This window comes from Oncorhynchus clarkii, chromosome 27, assembly GCF_045791955.1.
Source record: "Oncorhynchus clarkii lewisi isolate Uvic-CL-2024 chromosome 27, UVic_Ocla_1.0, whole genome shotgun sequence".
Classification (NCBI taxonomy): Eukaryota; Metazoa; Chordata; class Actinopteri; order Salmoniformes; family Salmonidae; genus Oncorhynchus; species Oncorhynchus clarkii.
The window spans coordinates 8504729-8520409 of NC_092173.1; the positions used below are offsets into that span (position 1 = coordinate 8504729).

At 43.0% G+C, this 15681-nt stretch overlaps 1 pseudogene; it reads right to left on the reverse strand.

The window, feature by feature from the left end:
- Positions 1-3682, reverse strand: LOC139385403 (cytochrome P450 2M1-like; annotated as a pseudogene).
- Positions 3683-15681: the final 11999 nt, after the last annotated feature.

Below are 15681 nucleotides of genomic sequence, written 5' to 3' on the forward strand. Positions count from 1 at the left end.
TTATCTAATAGATTTCGGTTGAAGATCTGAGTACATTCAATAGCAAAAATATGTCAAAATAGAGAAAATTAGGACAGGGGAAAAATACTTTCACAGCACTGTAGGTTTAAGTTTGCAAACAAACTCAATAATATCAGTTGTGCCAATCACAACCATTGTGTCAAAAGCATATGCAAAATGTGTTGTACCATCACAAGACTATTTTCATGAGTTAATTGATTTATTTTTCTGGTAACCTCTAACATTCCAGTCACAGCGTTCTGCTTCTGTCAAACAGATATATGTGTACATGGATATACTTGTGTGTCTACTTGTAGTCCTGAGTTTGATGTAGCAATCATAGGAATGTGGCATGCGGCCAAAGCTGGAGCACGCTGGCTCGATGTTGATCTCCTCTGAAGGGTTTGGTGCCGGTGAAAGTGAAGCGTTGCAGGAGGGAGGTAAAGAAGAGAAAGAGATCCACTCTGGCCAGAGCCTCTCCCAGACACACCCGCTTCCCTGAGGGAAAAGAGAAGGGAGAGGTCATTGTCAGTCAGCTGAGCCTATAACTGAATTGAAGTTGACCAGAGGTTTCTTGTTAAGTTTTTTAAATTAATGGGGAAATCCTAGGCTGGTGGATCAGGCTAGCTCCACCAGGCTAGGGCTGTCACGCCCTGATCTGTTTTACCTGTCCTTGTGATGGTCTCCACCCCCTCCAGGTGTCGCTTATTTTCCCCAGTGTATTTATCCCTGTGTTTCCTGTCTCTCTGTGCCAGTTCATCTTGTATGTTTGTCAAGTCAGCGTGTTTTTCCTGTTCTCCTTTTGCTATTCTCTTTTTGATAGTCTTTCCGGTTTTGACCCCTGCCTGATCATCCTGCCTGCCCTGACCTTGATTCTGCCTGCCTTTCGGTAACCTTTGGAACTCTGAACTGGTTTTGACCTTTTGCCTGTCCATGACCATTCTCTTGCTTTACCCTATTGGATTATTAAATATTGTAAGACTCCAACCATCTGCATCTGGGTCTCGCCTTGTGTCATGATAAGAGCAGTCACAATCCTCTCATATTGTAATGTTTTTTTGTGGATATGATAGATACAGGAACTCACTTAATCCACAAACTACTTGCAGCATGATCTTACCCACTCCAAAAGCGAAGAATCCATTTTTCTTGAAGCATCCATTTTCATCCAGGAAGTTCTCTGGGTCAAACTCATCTGGGTTTTTAAACAGTTTGGGATCAACAAGCACAGAGGACAGCAGAGGCAGGACCATGGTACCCTGAAAGAATGACAAAATAACACCCTTCACTTGCTATGAAAACTGCATGTTGATCAGTAAAACTATTTTAACACTTCCACGTCAAACAAAATATCGTGGAATGTAACATTCAGTGTTGGTACAGTCACATAATTGTGGTCACCTCTGGAATGTGGTAGTTGTAGAACTCTGTATCTCTGATCACTTTGTGGGGTACAGAGGTGGGACTGAGGTCCATGTATCTCTGGACTTCGTGAAGCATCCGTGTAGGGCATTTTAACTCTGTCGTCAACCCTGGGCAACCTTTGAGCCAATCATCTTGTCTATCTCCTTCTGAACACTCTCTTAGGAAGATTTAAGTCACACTTTATGCTGCACTGATACCATGTACGGATTGTTGTTGGAGTTATTACATGTAACTACATCGTAATAAATGTCAAACTATTTATAGTCAAGGACTATTCTTTTGGGGATTATAATGTTATCTAATAGGTTTAGGAGACTTGGACACAATCGATAAAGAGCTGGGTAGCAGCGAACCTTGAATGTGAGGGTACTTTATCATCATCAGAAATTAGTGTTCTAGGGTGGATGTTGTGGTTTCTGTTTCAGCAGCAAAAATGTTCCATGCAGTCATCACCATAGTCTCATTGTTGGGATCTTCTTTCTCCTAAGAGAAGAGAATAAGTCACCATCAGTTATGTAAGTAAACAGCGATATCTGGTGGCTAGTGGATGCCATCTCCACATACTTATTGTCACTAAATACGTTGGAAAACCAAAGATTGGCCTCTCACTTGTCTATTCACTCATGATAGCCAAACTCACATAAGTGGACATGGATGGTATCTTAATTCCAGCCACATTCCATATTTTCATAATGAATAAGAAGTTCACCCTGTATTATCGAATAGATATTTGAAAAACACCTTGAGGATTGATTATAAACAACGTTTGCCATGTTTCTGTCAATATTATGGAGCTAATTTGGAATATTTTTCGGAGTTGTCGTGACCGCAATTTCCGGTCGATTTCTCGTGAGTCTCGTGAGTGAAAATATCCGAAGCTCATCAAAGGTAAACAATTTAATTTGATTGCTTTTCTAATTTTCGTAACCAGGTTGCCTGCTGCTAGCTAGGCATAATGCTATGCTAGGCTATCGATAAACTTACACAAATTATTGTCTTGCTTTGGCTGTAAAGTATATTTTCAAAATCTGAGATGATGATTAACAAAAGGCTAAGCTGTGTTTCAATACATTTAACTTGTGATTTCATGAATAGGAATATTTTCTAGTAATATTTATGTCCGTTGCGTTATGCTAATTAGTGTCCGTTGATGACAACGCTCCCGGATCCGGGATGGGTAGTACCAAGAATTAAGATGGATTTCTGCTTGCCTTTGTGTGTAATCTTTGGCCTTGTTTATGATAGCAAACATCTCATGGTGTTTGCCTGGAAAGCACCAAACAATTCTAGGGAACATGTTGTACATCTGAAAGAAATGGGAGGGGGTTTTGTTAGTGAAAACAATGGCTTGGTCAGCCCAAGGCCATTTTGTGCAATTACTGTGAGGGAGTTGAGAGCAATGGAAGATTCTATGAAAAGAGATGAGCTGAAAAGTTACTGTACCGCTCCAATAGGGCTGCTGAGTACATGGAAGTAGGCATCAACAGCCTTTTGGATGAGCTGAAACATTGGGTCATCATTTTCAAATTTGGGTCCAAAGACTACGGAGCAGATCACATTGCCAACACAATTGCAAAGCAATTCTTTGGGATTGACAACTGAATCTGTATTAGAGAAGGAAAGCAAGGACAGACAACTACTTTAAAATAATTGATTGGTTATCCATGAAGTATATAATATTATGATGGTGAAACGTTTAGAAATAGCTGTGAGAAGCAACAACTACGTTTGAATTAAACACTAGATTTTCCATGCCTTTTAAAGTAAAATGTTACCTTTTCAATTACATGTTTAGCGTGAAAACCTTGCTGAAGATAATATACTGAGAATAATGTATACAAATACTTCCTTATCTGTGATGACATTACCCCTGCCCCAGTTCTCAGTTACACTGATTACAAAACAAATGTTATACTCCCTTGTAATTTAATTCTAGGGTCCTGGAGGGAGAGGCAGGTCCTGGCAAAGTGCTCTGTCTGGTTTTGTACTGGGGAGGTTTTACCAGTGGCAGATTTACCATTAGGCAGAAGAGACAATTCCCTAATCAAGGGGCCTCGCTTGTGATTTGGCAAAAAAATATATATATATGTCTACACTTGAGGCTCCGCTCGAGGATATTGCCAATAAAGTTATGATAAAATATATTTCAAAAGCAAGAAAAATACTCAGAAAACAATCTACCTCCATATTCACTGAAGGCTTTCACCAGCACCTTAGCCTCTTCTTGGACATGTTCTTCGATGCTCCTGCGCCCCATCCCAAAGTTGTGAAGTGCCTATCCAAGAAGGCTCAAGGCCATTGGCCACAGATAAAATGTCAAATCACGTTATACAGTGGGGCAAAAAAAGTATTCAGTCAGCCACCAATTGTGCAAGTTCTCCCACTTAAAAAGATGAGAGAGGCCTGTAATTTTCATCATAGGTACACTTCAACTATGACAGACAAAATGAGGAAAAAATGAGGAAAATCACATTGTAGGATTTTTCATGAATTTATTACACTCTGACTTTAGATATGTTTTCTTTATATTTTGGTTAGGTCAGGGTGTGACGACGACAATATTTCAAATCAAATCAAATCAAATTTTATTTGTCACATACACATGGTTAGCAGATGTTAATGCGAGTGTAGCGAAATGCTTGTGCTTCTAGTTCCGACAATGCAGTAATAACCAACAAGTAATCTAACTAACAATTCCAAAACTACTGTCTTGTACACAGTGTGAGGGGATAAAGAATATGTACATAAGGATATATGAATGAGTGATGGTACAATATCCTGTACCGGCTCTGCGTACTATGTCTCCGGTGCGTCTGCACAGCCCAGTGCGTCCTGTGCCAGCGCCCGCACTTGCCTTGCTAAAATGAGCAATCAGCCAGGACTCATTGTGCCAGCTCTATGCTCCAGATCTCCAGTGCGCCTCCACAGTCCAGTACGTCCAGTGCCTGCTCCTCGCACTCATCCTGAGGTGGGTGTCTTCAACCGGTGCCACCTGTACCAGTCCCACGCACAAGGCCTCCAGTGCGCCTCCAGAGTCCAGTACGTCCTGTGCCTGCTCCCCGCACTCGCCCTGAGATGCGTGTCTTCAGCCCTGTACCACCAGTGCCTGCACCACCCATCAGGTCTCCAGTGCACCTCCACAGTCCAGAGCTTCCGGTGACAGTTCCCAGTCCAGAGCTTCCGGCGACAGTTCCCAGTCCAGAGCTTCCGGCGACAGTTTCCAGTCCAGAGCTTCCGGTGACAGTTCCCAGTCCAGAGCTTCCGGCGACAGTTCCCAGTCCAGAGCTTCCGGCGACAGTTCCCAGTCCAGAGCTTCCGGCGACTGTTCCCAGTCCAGAGCTTCCGGCGACAGTTCCCAGTCCAGAGCTTCCGGCGACAGTACCCAGTCCAGAGCATCCGGCGACAGTTCCCAGTCCAGAGCTTCCGGCGACAGTTCCCACTTGTCTCTGATTGGGGATCATATTTAGGTAGCCATTTTCCCTTTTGTGTTTGTGGGTTCTTGTCTATGTGTAGTTGCCTGTCAGCACTCATTGGTATAGAGTCACATATCGTTTTGTTATTTTGGTTAGTTTGTTCAGTGTTCATTCTTATAATAATAAGAATGAACTTTATTTGACTCTTTGCAAACTGGAAACCATTTATCCGGAGGCTGCATTCATTGTAGCTGGGGATTTTAACAAGGCTAATCTGAAAACAAGACTCCCTAAATTTTATCAGCATATCGATTGCGCAACCAGGGGTGGAAAGACCTTGGATCATTGTTACTCTAACTTCCGCGATGCATATAAGGCCCTGCCCCGCCCCCCTTTCGGAAAAGCTGACCACGACTCCATTTTGTTGATCCCTGCCTACAGACAGAAACTAAAACAAGAGGCTCCCACGCTGAGGTCTGTCCAACGCTGGTCCGACCAAGCTGACTCCACACTCCAAGACTGCTTCCATCACGTGGACTGGGACATGTTTCGTATTGCGTCAGACAACAACATTGACGAATACGCTGATTCGGTGTGCGAGGTCATTAGAACGTGCGTTGAAGATGTCGTTCCCATAGCAACAATTAAAACATTCCCTAACCAGAAACCGTGGATTGATGGCAGCATTCGCGTGAAACTGAAAGCGCGAACCACTGCTTTTAATCAGGGCAAGGTGTCTGGGAACATGACCGAATACAAACAGTGCAGCTATTCCCTCCGCAAGGCTATCAAACAAGCTAAGCGTCAGTACAGAGACAAAGTGGAATCTCAATTCAACGGCTCAGACACAAGAGGCATGTGGCAGGGTCTACAGTCAATCACGGACTACAGGAAGAAATCCAGCCCAGTCACGGACCAGGATGTCCTGCTCCCAGGCAGACTAAATAACTTTTTTGCCCGCTTTGAGGACAATACAGTGCCACTGACACGGCCTGCAACGGAAACATGCGGTCTCTCCTTCACTGCAGCCGAGGTGAGTAAGACATTTAAACGTGTTAACCCTCGCAAGGCTGCAGGCCCAGACGGCATCCCCAGCCGCGCCCTCAGAGCATGCGCAGACCAGCTGGCCGGTGTGTTTACGGACATATTCAATCAATCCCTATACCAGTCTGCTGTTCCCACATGCTTCAAGAGGGCCACCATTGTTCCTGTTCCCAAGAAAGCTAAGGTAACTGAGCTAAACGAGTACCGCCCCGTAGCACTCACTTCCGTCATCATGAAGTGCTTTGAGAGACTAGTCAAGGACCATATCACCTCCACCCTACCTGACACCCTAGACCCACTCCAATTTGCTTACCGCCCAAATAGGTCCACAGACGATGCAATCTCAACCACACTGCACACTGCCCTAACCCATCTGGACAAGAGGAATACCTATGTGAGAATGCTGTTCATCGACTACAGCTCGGCATTCAACACCATAGTACCCTCCAAGCTCGTCATCAAGCTCGAGACCCTGGGTCTCGACCCCGCCCTGTGCAACTGGGTACTGGACTTCCTGACGGGCCGCCCCCAGGTGGTGAGGGTAGGCAACAACATCTCCTCCCCGCTGATCCTCAACACTGGGGCCCCACAAGGGTGCGTTCTGAGCCCTCTCCTGTACTCCCTGTTCACCCACGACTGCGTGGCCACGCACGCCTCCAACTCAATCATCAAGTTTGCGGACGACACAACAGTGGTAGGCTTGATTACCAACAACGACGAGACGGCCTACAGGGAGGAGGTGAGGGCCCTCGGAGTGTGGTGTCAGGAAAATAACCTCACACTCAACGTCAACAAAACTAAGGAGATGATTGTGGACTTCAGGAAACAGCAGAGGGAACACCCCCCTATCCACATCGATGGAACAGTATTGGAGAGGGTAGCAAGTTTTAAGTTCCTCGGCATACACATCACAGACAAACTGAATTGGTCCACTCACACAGACAGCATTGTGAAGAAGGCGCAGCAGCGCCTCTTCAACCTCAGGAGGCTGAAGAAATTCGGCTTGTCACCAAAAGCACTCACAAACTTCTACAGATGCACAATCGAGAGCATCCTGGCGGGCTGTATCACCGCCTGGTATGGCAACTGCTCCGCCCTCAACCGTAAGGCTCTCCAGAGGGTAGTGAGGTCTGCACAACGCATCACCGGGGGCAAACTACCTGCCCTCCAGGACACCTACACCACCCGATGTCACAGGAAGGCCATAAAGATCATCAAGGACATCAACCACCCGAGCCACTGCCTGTTCACCCCGCTATCATCCAGAAGGCAAGGTCAGTACAGGTGCATCAAAGCTGGGACCGAGAGACTGAAAAACAGCTTCTATCTCAAGGCCATCAGACTGTTAAACAGCCACCACTAACATTGAGTGGCTGCTGCCAACACACTGACACTGACTCAACTCCAGCCACTTTAATAATGGGAATTGATGGGAAATTATGTAAATATATCACTAGCCACTTTAAACAATGCTACCTTATATAATGTTACTTACCCTACATTATTCATCTCATATGCATATGTATATACTGTACTCTATATCATCGACTGTATCCTTATGTAATACATGTATCACTAGCCACTTTAACTATGCCACTTTGTTTACATACTCATCTCATATGTATATACTGTACTCGAGACCATCTACTGTATCTTGCCTATGCTGCTCTGTACCATCACTCATTCATATATCCTTATGTACATATTCTTTATCCCCTTACACTGTGTACAAGACAGTAGTTTTGGAATTGTTAGTTAGATTACTTGTTGGTTATTACTGCATTGTCGGAACTAGAAGCACAAGCATTTCGCTACACTCGCATTAACATCTGCTAACCATGTGTATGTGACAAATAAAATGTGATTTGATTTGATTTGATTTGATTTGAATGTACGAATACTACGCTGCGCCTTGGTCCGATTCATATGACGAACGTGACAACATCAACAGCGGTTGAAACCAAAAATCGCAAATTTGGACTCCAGACCAAAGGACACATTTCCACCGGTCTAATGTCCATTGCTCGTGTTTCTTGGCCTCAGCAAGTCTCTTCATATTATTGGTGTCATTTAGTGGTGATTTCTTTTCAGTTATTCGACCATGGAGGCCTGATACACTCAGTCTCCTCTGAACAATTGATGTTGAGATGTGTCTGTTACTTGAAGTCTGTGAAGCATTTCTTTGGGCGTTCGTCATTGACTGAACTTCATGTCTTAAAGTAACGATGGACTGTCATTTCTCTCTACTTATTTGAGCTATTCTGGACTAGGTCTTTTACCAAATAGGGCTATCTTCTGTATACCACCCCTACCTTGTCACAACACAACTGATTGGCTCAAATGCATTAAGAAGGAAAGCTATTCCAAACTTTTGACTGGTAGAGTACCTCCATTGATCCAGTATCCCTGCACATTGTAAATATGGTAGTGTTACATTGTTATTGATTAATGCATTGTTGTGGTTAGAGCTTACAGGAAAGGCATTTCACTGTACTTGTGCATGTGACACTAAAACTTGAAACTATAACCATCCCCATCAGATTCGACCTCAGCCTTTGGCTCCGTCATTCTCTTCAACCTCTTCCTACTCCATTCCCTCCCCTAAATCCACTTCCTCCATCACTGTCCCAATACTCATCAGCATACCCCAACTCCAGTACCATGTAGTCATCACTTGCCAATACAAGGATTTGTAGATCAGATTCCTTACTTGAGCTGCTCTACAGTGGCTCTGTGTATCAAGGTCAAACATTTATTTCTCAGACCAGGCCCTTAATTAACATTAAGGGGCACCTGTGCTAACAGGCCATGAGTCTGCATTTAAGAACTCTGTCATGTTACACATGAGCTGTGTTAGAAAACTCATACTAACCTCACTAACCATACTATTTGCCCTCTTTGGGTACAGCAAGCCCCACCCCCCTCTCCCTGTCTCTTACAACTAGGCTGCTGTGGTCAGAGAGATTGTAAATTCCTGGAGGAGATCATCTCCTCATGGCCACAGTATAGAGCCACAGTAAGAGTGAATTTTCATAGAGAACAAAGGAATTACTTCCACCTCACAGAACTTGAGGTACAAGCAACATTTATGTTCCAGAGAAGGTATAAAAGATCGGTGAAGAATCCAGCTACGAACTGGTCCAGTTGGTACAATTTGGTGAAACTCATGGGAGACAATACGGCCACATTACCATAATGTTGTTTATATAATAGCCTCAGATATGAGGTTTACATCTAATTGTTGTATAAGATGAATGAGTGAAGATGATACTGTTCGTAAAATTGTGAAATGTGATTTTGGACAGTTTAATGAAAGAAACTCCAATTCCCTTTTGAGTATAACTAAATCAGAGGACCGCCCATCAGCCCAGTTAGGGTCGGGCATCCTGGGACAGGCCCTTTTCTGCAACTCTCGAATAAAACCCCAACTTTGAGAATTTCTCAACAGACCATGTTTCTCTCAATCACGAGAGGACAAAGGTTGCAGACCAGCTTACCTCAATAATGAGAGGGCCAAGGTTTGAGTAGATGGCTGAATCTTTTAACCATACCACGTGGTTAAACTCTTAGACTATCGATACCGACAGAAAAATTACAAGTCTTTGATATTAATTACTAGTCTGCAGCTAGGAATTCGTTATCATTGAACGGGAAGACCGACAACTGCCAAAACACCTATTCTATAACAACATCATTGAATGTTACTCTGAAGTATCCATTCTGACCTCGGCAGAGAAAGAGAAACGGACAATTCTACAAAAGAAACAAACTTTTCAACAGCGATCAAGACGACACACTGAGCGTAAATATATATGTTGATTGCAATTGTTCCCAAAAGAGTGAGCGTTCATGTGCAAAGGATTAGCATTTCAATTGTTAAAATTATTAACTCTGTAGTGACTTCTCATCTGACCCCCACTCCCCTTTAGTCTAACAAGCCGCCATGCCGGTTTAGCCCACATTCCCCTATCATTTCTTGCAACCATATTTACTTTGTTTGTTTGTGTGTGCATTCTGTGATTGTTTAGTTAGCTAATAAATAAATTATTTAAGACAATTGATGTATGGCTGACTCATAGTGAAGACTGGGTTCGTGCAGATAACCAGCAATTTACGACGTTTGGAATGAGACTAACGTGAGGTAAAATAAATAATTAATTAATCAGAAGACTATTGATCAGATATGAAAATATCTGAAAAGTTAATCTGAATATTTTCCTAGGTGCCCCGACTTCCTAGTTAATTACAGTTACATGATTAATTAGTTAATGAAGAAATGCTAATTACAGAGAATCTTTGATAACTAAAAGTCTTCATTTAATGATAGTAAAGACATGACATATAGTTTCTAGCAGCACAGTTACCAACGCTCTTGATAACATAAAAACTGCCTAACCAGCTCTGCTGGGGCGAGTAAAATGGTCAGAGTGGTCTCATTTGTGTATGGAAGTAGCTAGAAAGCTAGCCAACATAAGCTTGGGTGCTTGGCTGCCGTTGTAAGGTCAGAATGCTCAAATCAACCCTATTCCTTGGCCCGAGCATCCAGTGTGCTCGCCAAGAGCGAAAAGATCTGATTTTACAACCGGAAAATATGACAACGCTCAGAATTTACGAGCGCACTCTGGCACTCCAGATTGAATTTAAGAACACACCCAAAGTCGTAAGATGTCTAACTCGTAATTTGTTATGCTAACTAGCTAGCAAGAGGATGCATAGCAACAGCATCAACATCCGGTAGACAGGCGAAGAGCTGGTATGCTCAAATGAAAGGATACTGTTTGTTTACAGTATACTTTCATGAACTAATAGTATGTAGTATATAGTCATTAAGTATGTAGTTTACAGTATGTTAGTATGGGTATTTGAATACAGCTATGGTTTCCTAATACCTATACTTTTTTAATTCTGTATGGTTTGGATCTTTTACACGCTGGGTTTATTATAAATTGTTATAATAATGGTTTGTGTTGTAGTAATGGTTTATTATAAACACATGGCTGTGCCTGCATATGAGATGGTGTAATAGGCCAAGTGATATCATGTTTCAAATAACATTTCAAATGAAATAAAACACTTTTAATCACCAAAGTAGGCCCACTCACTTTTGCCACCATAAATAAGATGCTTGATGACACTGTCGCACTTCCTTAACTCTATAAAAAGATTGCAATATCAAGCTTGGTTGGTAATTTTGAGTGAAACCTTGTAGCCTACATCGTGGTCCATGGGCGGGGCACAGAGAAAGACCTTGGCAGAAGTAGCAGCATCCTTAGCACCATCATTGCTGTTCTTATCTAGCTAGACCGAAAAATATCCATGGCGAGGAAAAGCTTGAGATAATTGACAAGGCTTGTTTTCAGTTAAGATTACTATCCTTCATGCATATTGGATATATTTTGTTTGATTAGATGTATTTATTTTCCCAGGCCGGTATAGAGGTGAAGACAGGAAGGAAATGGAGGACTCAGGATGCAGTGGAGCAGGCTGGTCACAGGTACGGCACAGCGTGCTGGTGAGCACGATGATTACCGGAAGAGCTGGCCTTGGTAGCATTACAACACCACACTACAACAAGGCCCAAGGGAAAGACAGGGGGAAGCTGGTGCAGGAGGAAGTGCGAGCAGAAGTAAAGGAGGATTGAGCCAGCAGGATGGTCGGAAAGCGGCAACAAGGAGCCTAGAGAAGATGAGGGCAAGCGGTGGAGCATAAGGTCACATAATCCAAGTTGTGGAAGGCCGAGCCCCATCACATCAAGTCCTTGATCCAGGCAGTCTACGATGTTTAGCTAGCTAGCGTTAGCCACAACAAATTGGAATTCGTATCATTTCATACGCGTTGCAAATTAGTAACATATCATACGAAGTGGATGCTGGACATCCACAAATGAATACATACGAAATGTAACATATCATATTAAATGGAGAATTACGTACAAAATAATACAAAATGCTCTGAGACCAGGCTGAATTTAGTATATTCCTAGAAGGATCGGCCTGTGACTGAGTTAAACTGTGACAACTTGTTTCCGTGTGTGGGATAGTGGTGTGCGTGTCAGCTGTTTGTTCACCCTCCCGAAATGGCTAATAACCCATTGGCAACTGCTACAGACGGTATCTAACTGAGCATTCGCATTCTCTCAAGATTTTGAAAGAAAGAAAGAAATCATGTTTCTCCACTTCTGTTACCAAGTCAACATTTTGCCTACATTTGGTGTACATTTACACTACATTTGGTGTTAGACTGCAAGAAATGCTTAATTATGTTGGAGTTAAATATTAAGGCCACACCGTATGTGAGAGGTTATAGACCTACAGTCAGTGTCAAAATGTCAGTTTCCATTTAACCCATCCTTCAGTAACCTTCTGTCTTATGTAACCATACCAAACTTAACATACTAATTTGCTAACTCATACAATGATGTCAATAGGAGATTTGGCTCTGGTGGCTAGATTTTATTTTCATAATGTCTAGAGAGGTCCAATATCCAATTCCAGGAATGTATCACTGTTCTACCTCAAGGGTTTTAACCAGGAAGACTTCGAAGTAGTCTCGTATGTAAGCTTTGGTCTTGTCTATGGACTTAAACAGCTGTTGTGTCTTTGGCTATGCCGGGTTAAGTTAGATGACATGCTATTCTATACAATCCTTTCTCTGTAATTAATATTACCTGATTGAGCTAATCATGTAAATGTAATTAACTAGAAAGTCGGGGCACCACGAAAGAGTGTTTATAGAGCTGTTGTCTTCCGAATAAACTCTGAAAGACCTAGTAATATTTTACATCAATAGCAGTCAATATGGAAGGCCGTGTTGCCCAACAGAGTCCTTTGTCATTTGAAGAGTGTGTCTGGGTGTGACCGGGATACGTTGTAGTGTCGTCGTTGTGTGGTAGACGGAATGCTCTGTCTGTCCTCTCCTAGCCCACGTTTACAGAGGTCGCTGCTAACTCAATGGCTAGGATGTATCACTTCTGTAACGAATAAGAGTTCAAAGTTTATACCATTCGCAACCAAAGCTCACGGTGAGGTTGGCTTCGTTCTGTAGAACGATATAGAACGATATGTAGAACGATATGAATCCTTCTGACATCGGACCGTCATCCTAATGTACCCGGAACAGGAGGTTACATTTTCGTCAAGGGCTTATATAGTGGAGGGAGAGAAGGGTGTGTTTCATAGTTTACAACCCATGTCTCTTCACAGGGGCGGGCCACTGATTGAGCAGAGCCCTAACCTTAAGAAAACCCAAATGCCTCATTTGGAAGCTAAAATTACATTTAATCTTTTCATAAATAATTGTATATTTAAACATTTGAATTGCACAACAATTCCATGTGAATCTGATAACTATAATGTGTAGACTTTCCCAGATACAGTTTAGGTCGTTCTGTCATCAGTCATAATGTCTCAGATGACAACCGAACTGACATCATATTCATTAAGTACCAACGCATATTTTCAACTGGTTCTATTACCGAAATATTGTTAGTTTCCCTCCACTTGTTTGATGTTCCCAGACTCTCTATGTTTAACAAAGGCTATTCGAGAGTCCCTCTGTAGAGTCAAGAGAGAGGGAAGGGAGAAAGGTATTTATGGGGGAGGTCATAAATCTTACCCACAGGCCAACGTCATGACATAGCTCATGGTGTTTTCCTAGAAAGCACTCAATGATTCTGGGGGAAAGGTTGTACAGGAAGGAAGAGCTGGTTGTTATTTTATAATTAAATATACAACGGATGGGTCTAATCTTGAGTGTCTATTCCACAAGTTACCACCGGCTAAATCTATGACATTAAAATGCCAATTTACTCTGTTCCATCTGTCTGTGCATTGTCTCGTCAGCCAAGCAATTTATAAACACGATCTCCACTATAAACAGCATCTTGACATTATCTCACATTTCATTTAGACTAACATTTGGTTTTCAACAACAACTCTTTCTGCCTGTCTCTACAACATTTGCCACATTGTTTCAATATTTAAATTCGATCTCCAGCTGTCCCATAAAAATGACCATGTTGGGAGTCGTGACGAGACAGACAGGCAGCCATGCTGTCTGCTGCTACTTTGCTGTTATTCTGGATGCACTTTTTGTAGTAGTTGGCTAGCTAGCAAGCAAAAGATAAGGAACTTTGCCAGCCAGTATGTCAATGGAACATTTAGAAGGAACGACTGGGTCGCGTCTCTAGCAACTGAACCGATTGAACGAATTACCAGCCGGCTTGGGTAGCAACCCTTGTGTTGGACTATATCTCGTGGAAGGATTAAATAGTATGAATTAATTCATCACAAAAACTTTTTTAATCAAACTATGTCAATCTTATTTTAAATATGGTGGTAACCCGTTATATAAAAGTAATAATGCCCTCTAAGCCAGTGTTTGGAGGATACACTGGCACGGTTTGCAACACCCATGTCAATATATCCTCCAAACACCACGTTCTCGGATATTATGGTAACACACATGTTCTTTTGTCATTTGGCAGGCAAGCTAACGACGCAATCAAGCCATGCTTTGGAAACAAGCATAAACACGCATGCACACACACACACACACATCTTACTCTTGGACCCTCTCCTCAAGGCTCTTGCATCCTATTCAGAGGTTTTCAGGGACATTAAAGAGAAGCTGCAACATTTTCAATCTCTGCCTAGTAAACACTGAGCAATATTTCTTACTGAGCCGATGAAAGCTGATTCGAATCCATTGATTCTTGAAGAATATAACTTATAACTGCTTCATGAACTTACAACTTTCTTATCCCCTTATAACCCCAAATTAGGCTGGGACTGGGTGACTACTCAGTATCAAGAGGAAGAGGAATGGAGCAAAGTACAGAGAGATCCTTGATAAAAACCTGCTCCAGAGTGCTCAGGACCTCAGACTGGGGAGACGGTTTATCTTCCAACAGGACAACCACCCTAAGCACACAGCCAAGACAACGCAGGATCGGCTTTGGGACATGTCTCTGAATGTCCTTGAGTGGCCCCGCCAGAGCCTGGACTTGAACCCGATCGAACATCTCTGGAAAGACCTGAAAATAGCTGTGCAGTGACACTCCCCATCCAACCTGACAGAGCTTGAGAGGATCTGCAGAGAATATGACAAACTCCCCAAATACAGGTGTGCCAAGCTTGTAGCGTCATACGAAGCAGACTTCCGGTACTTCCGACACCGACAGAGATGGCCGCCTCACTTCACCTTCCTAGGAAACTATGCAGAATTTTGTCTTTTTATGTGTTATTTCTTACAATGTTACCCCAGAAAATCATATTTTTTATTACATACAATCGGAAGGAACTATTGGATATAAGAGCAACGTCAACTCACCAACATTGCGACCAGGAATACGACTTTCCCGAAATAGATCCTCGGTTCGGCCTACCACCCAGGACAATGGATCGGATCCCAGCCGGTGACCCAAAGCAACGACGCCGTAGAAGGGGCAGACGGAGCGGTCTTCTGGTCAGGCTCCGTAGACGGGCACATCGCGCACCGCTCCCGAGCGTACTACTCGCCAATGTCCAGTCCCTTGATAACAAGGTAGACGAAATCTGAGCTGCCTTCCATAGAGACATCAGAGACTGTAACATCCTTTGTTTCACGGAAACATGGCTCACTCGATACAGCCACCTGGTTTCTTCATGCATCGCGCCGACTGAAACAAGCATCTCTCTGGTAAGAAGAAGGGCGGGGTTGTATGCCTTGTGATTAAAGAAACATGGTGTGATCATAACAACATACAGGAACTCATGTCCTTTTGTTCACCTGACTTAGAATTCCTCACAATTAAATGCCG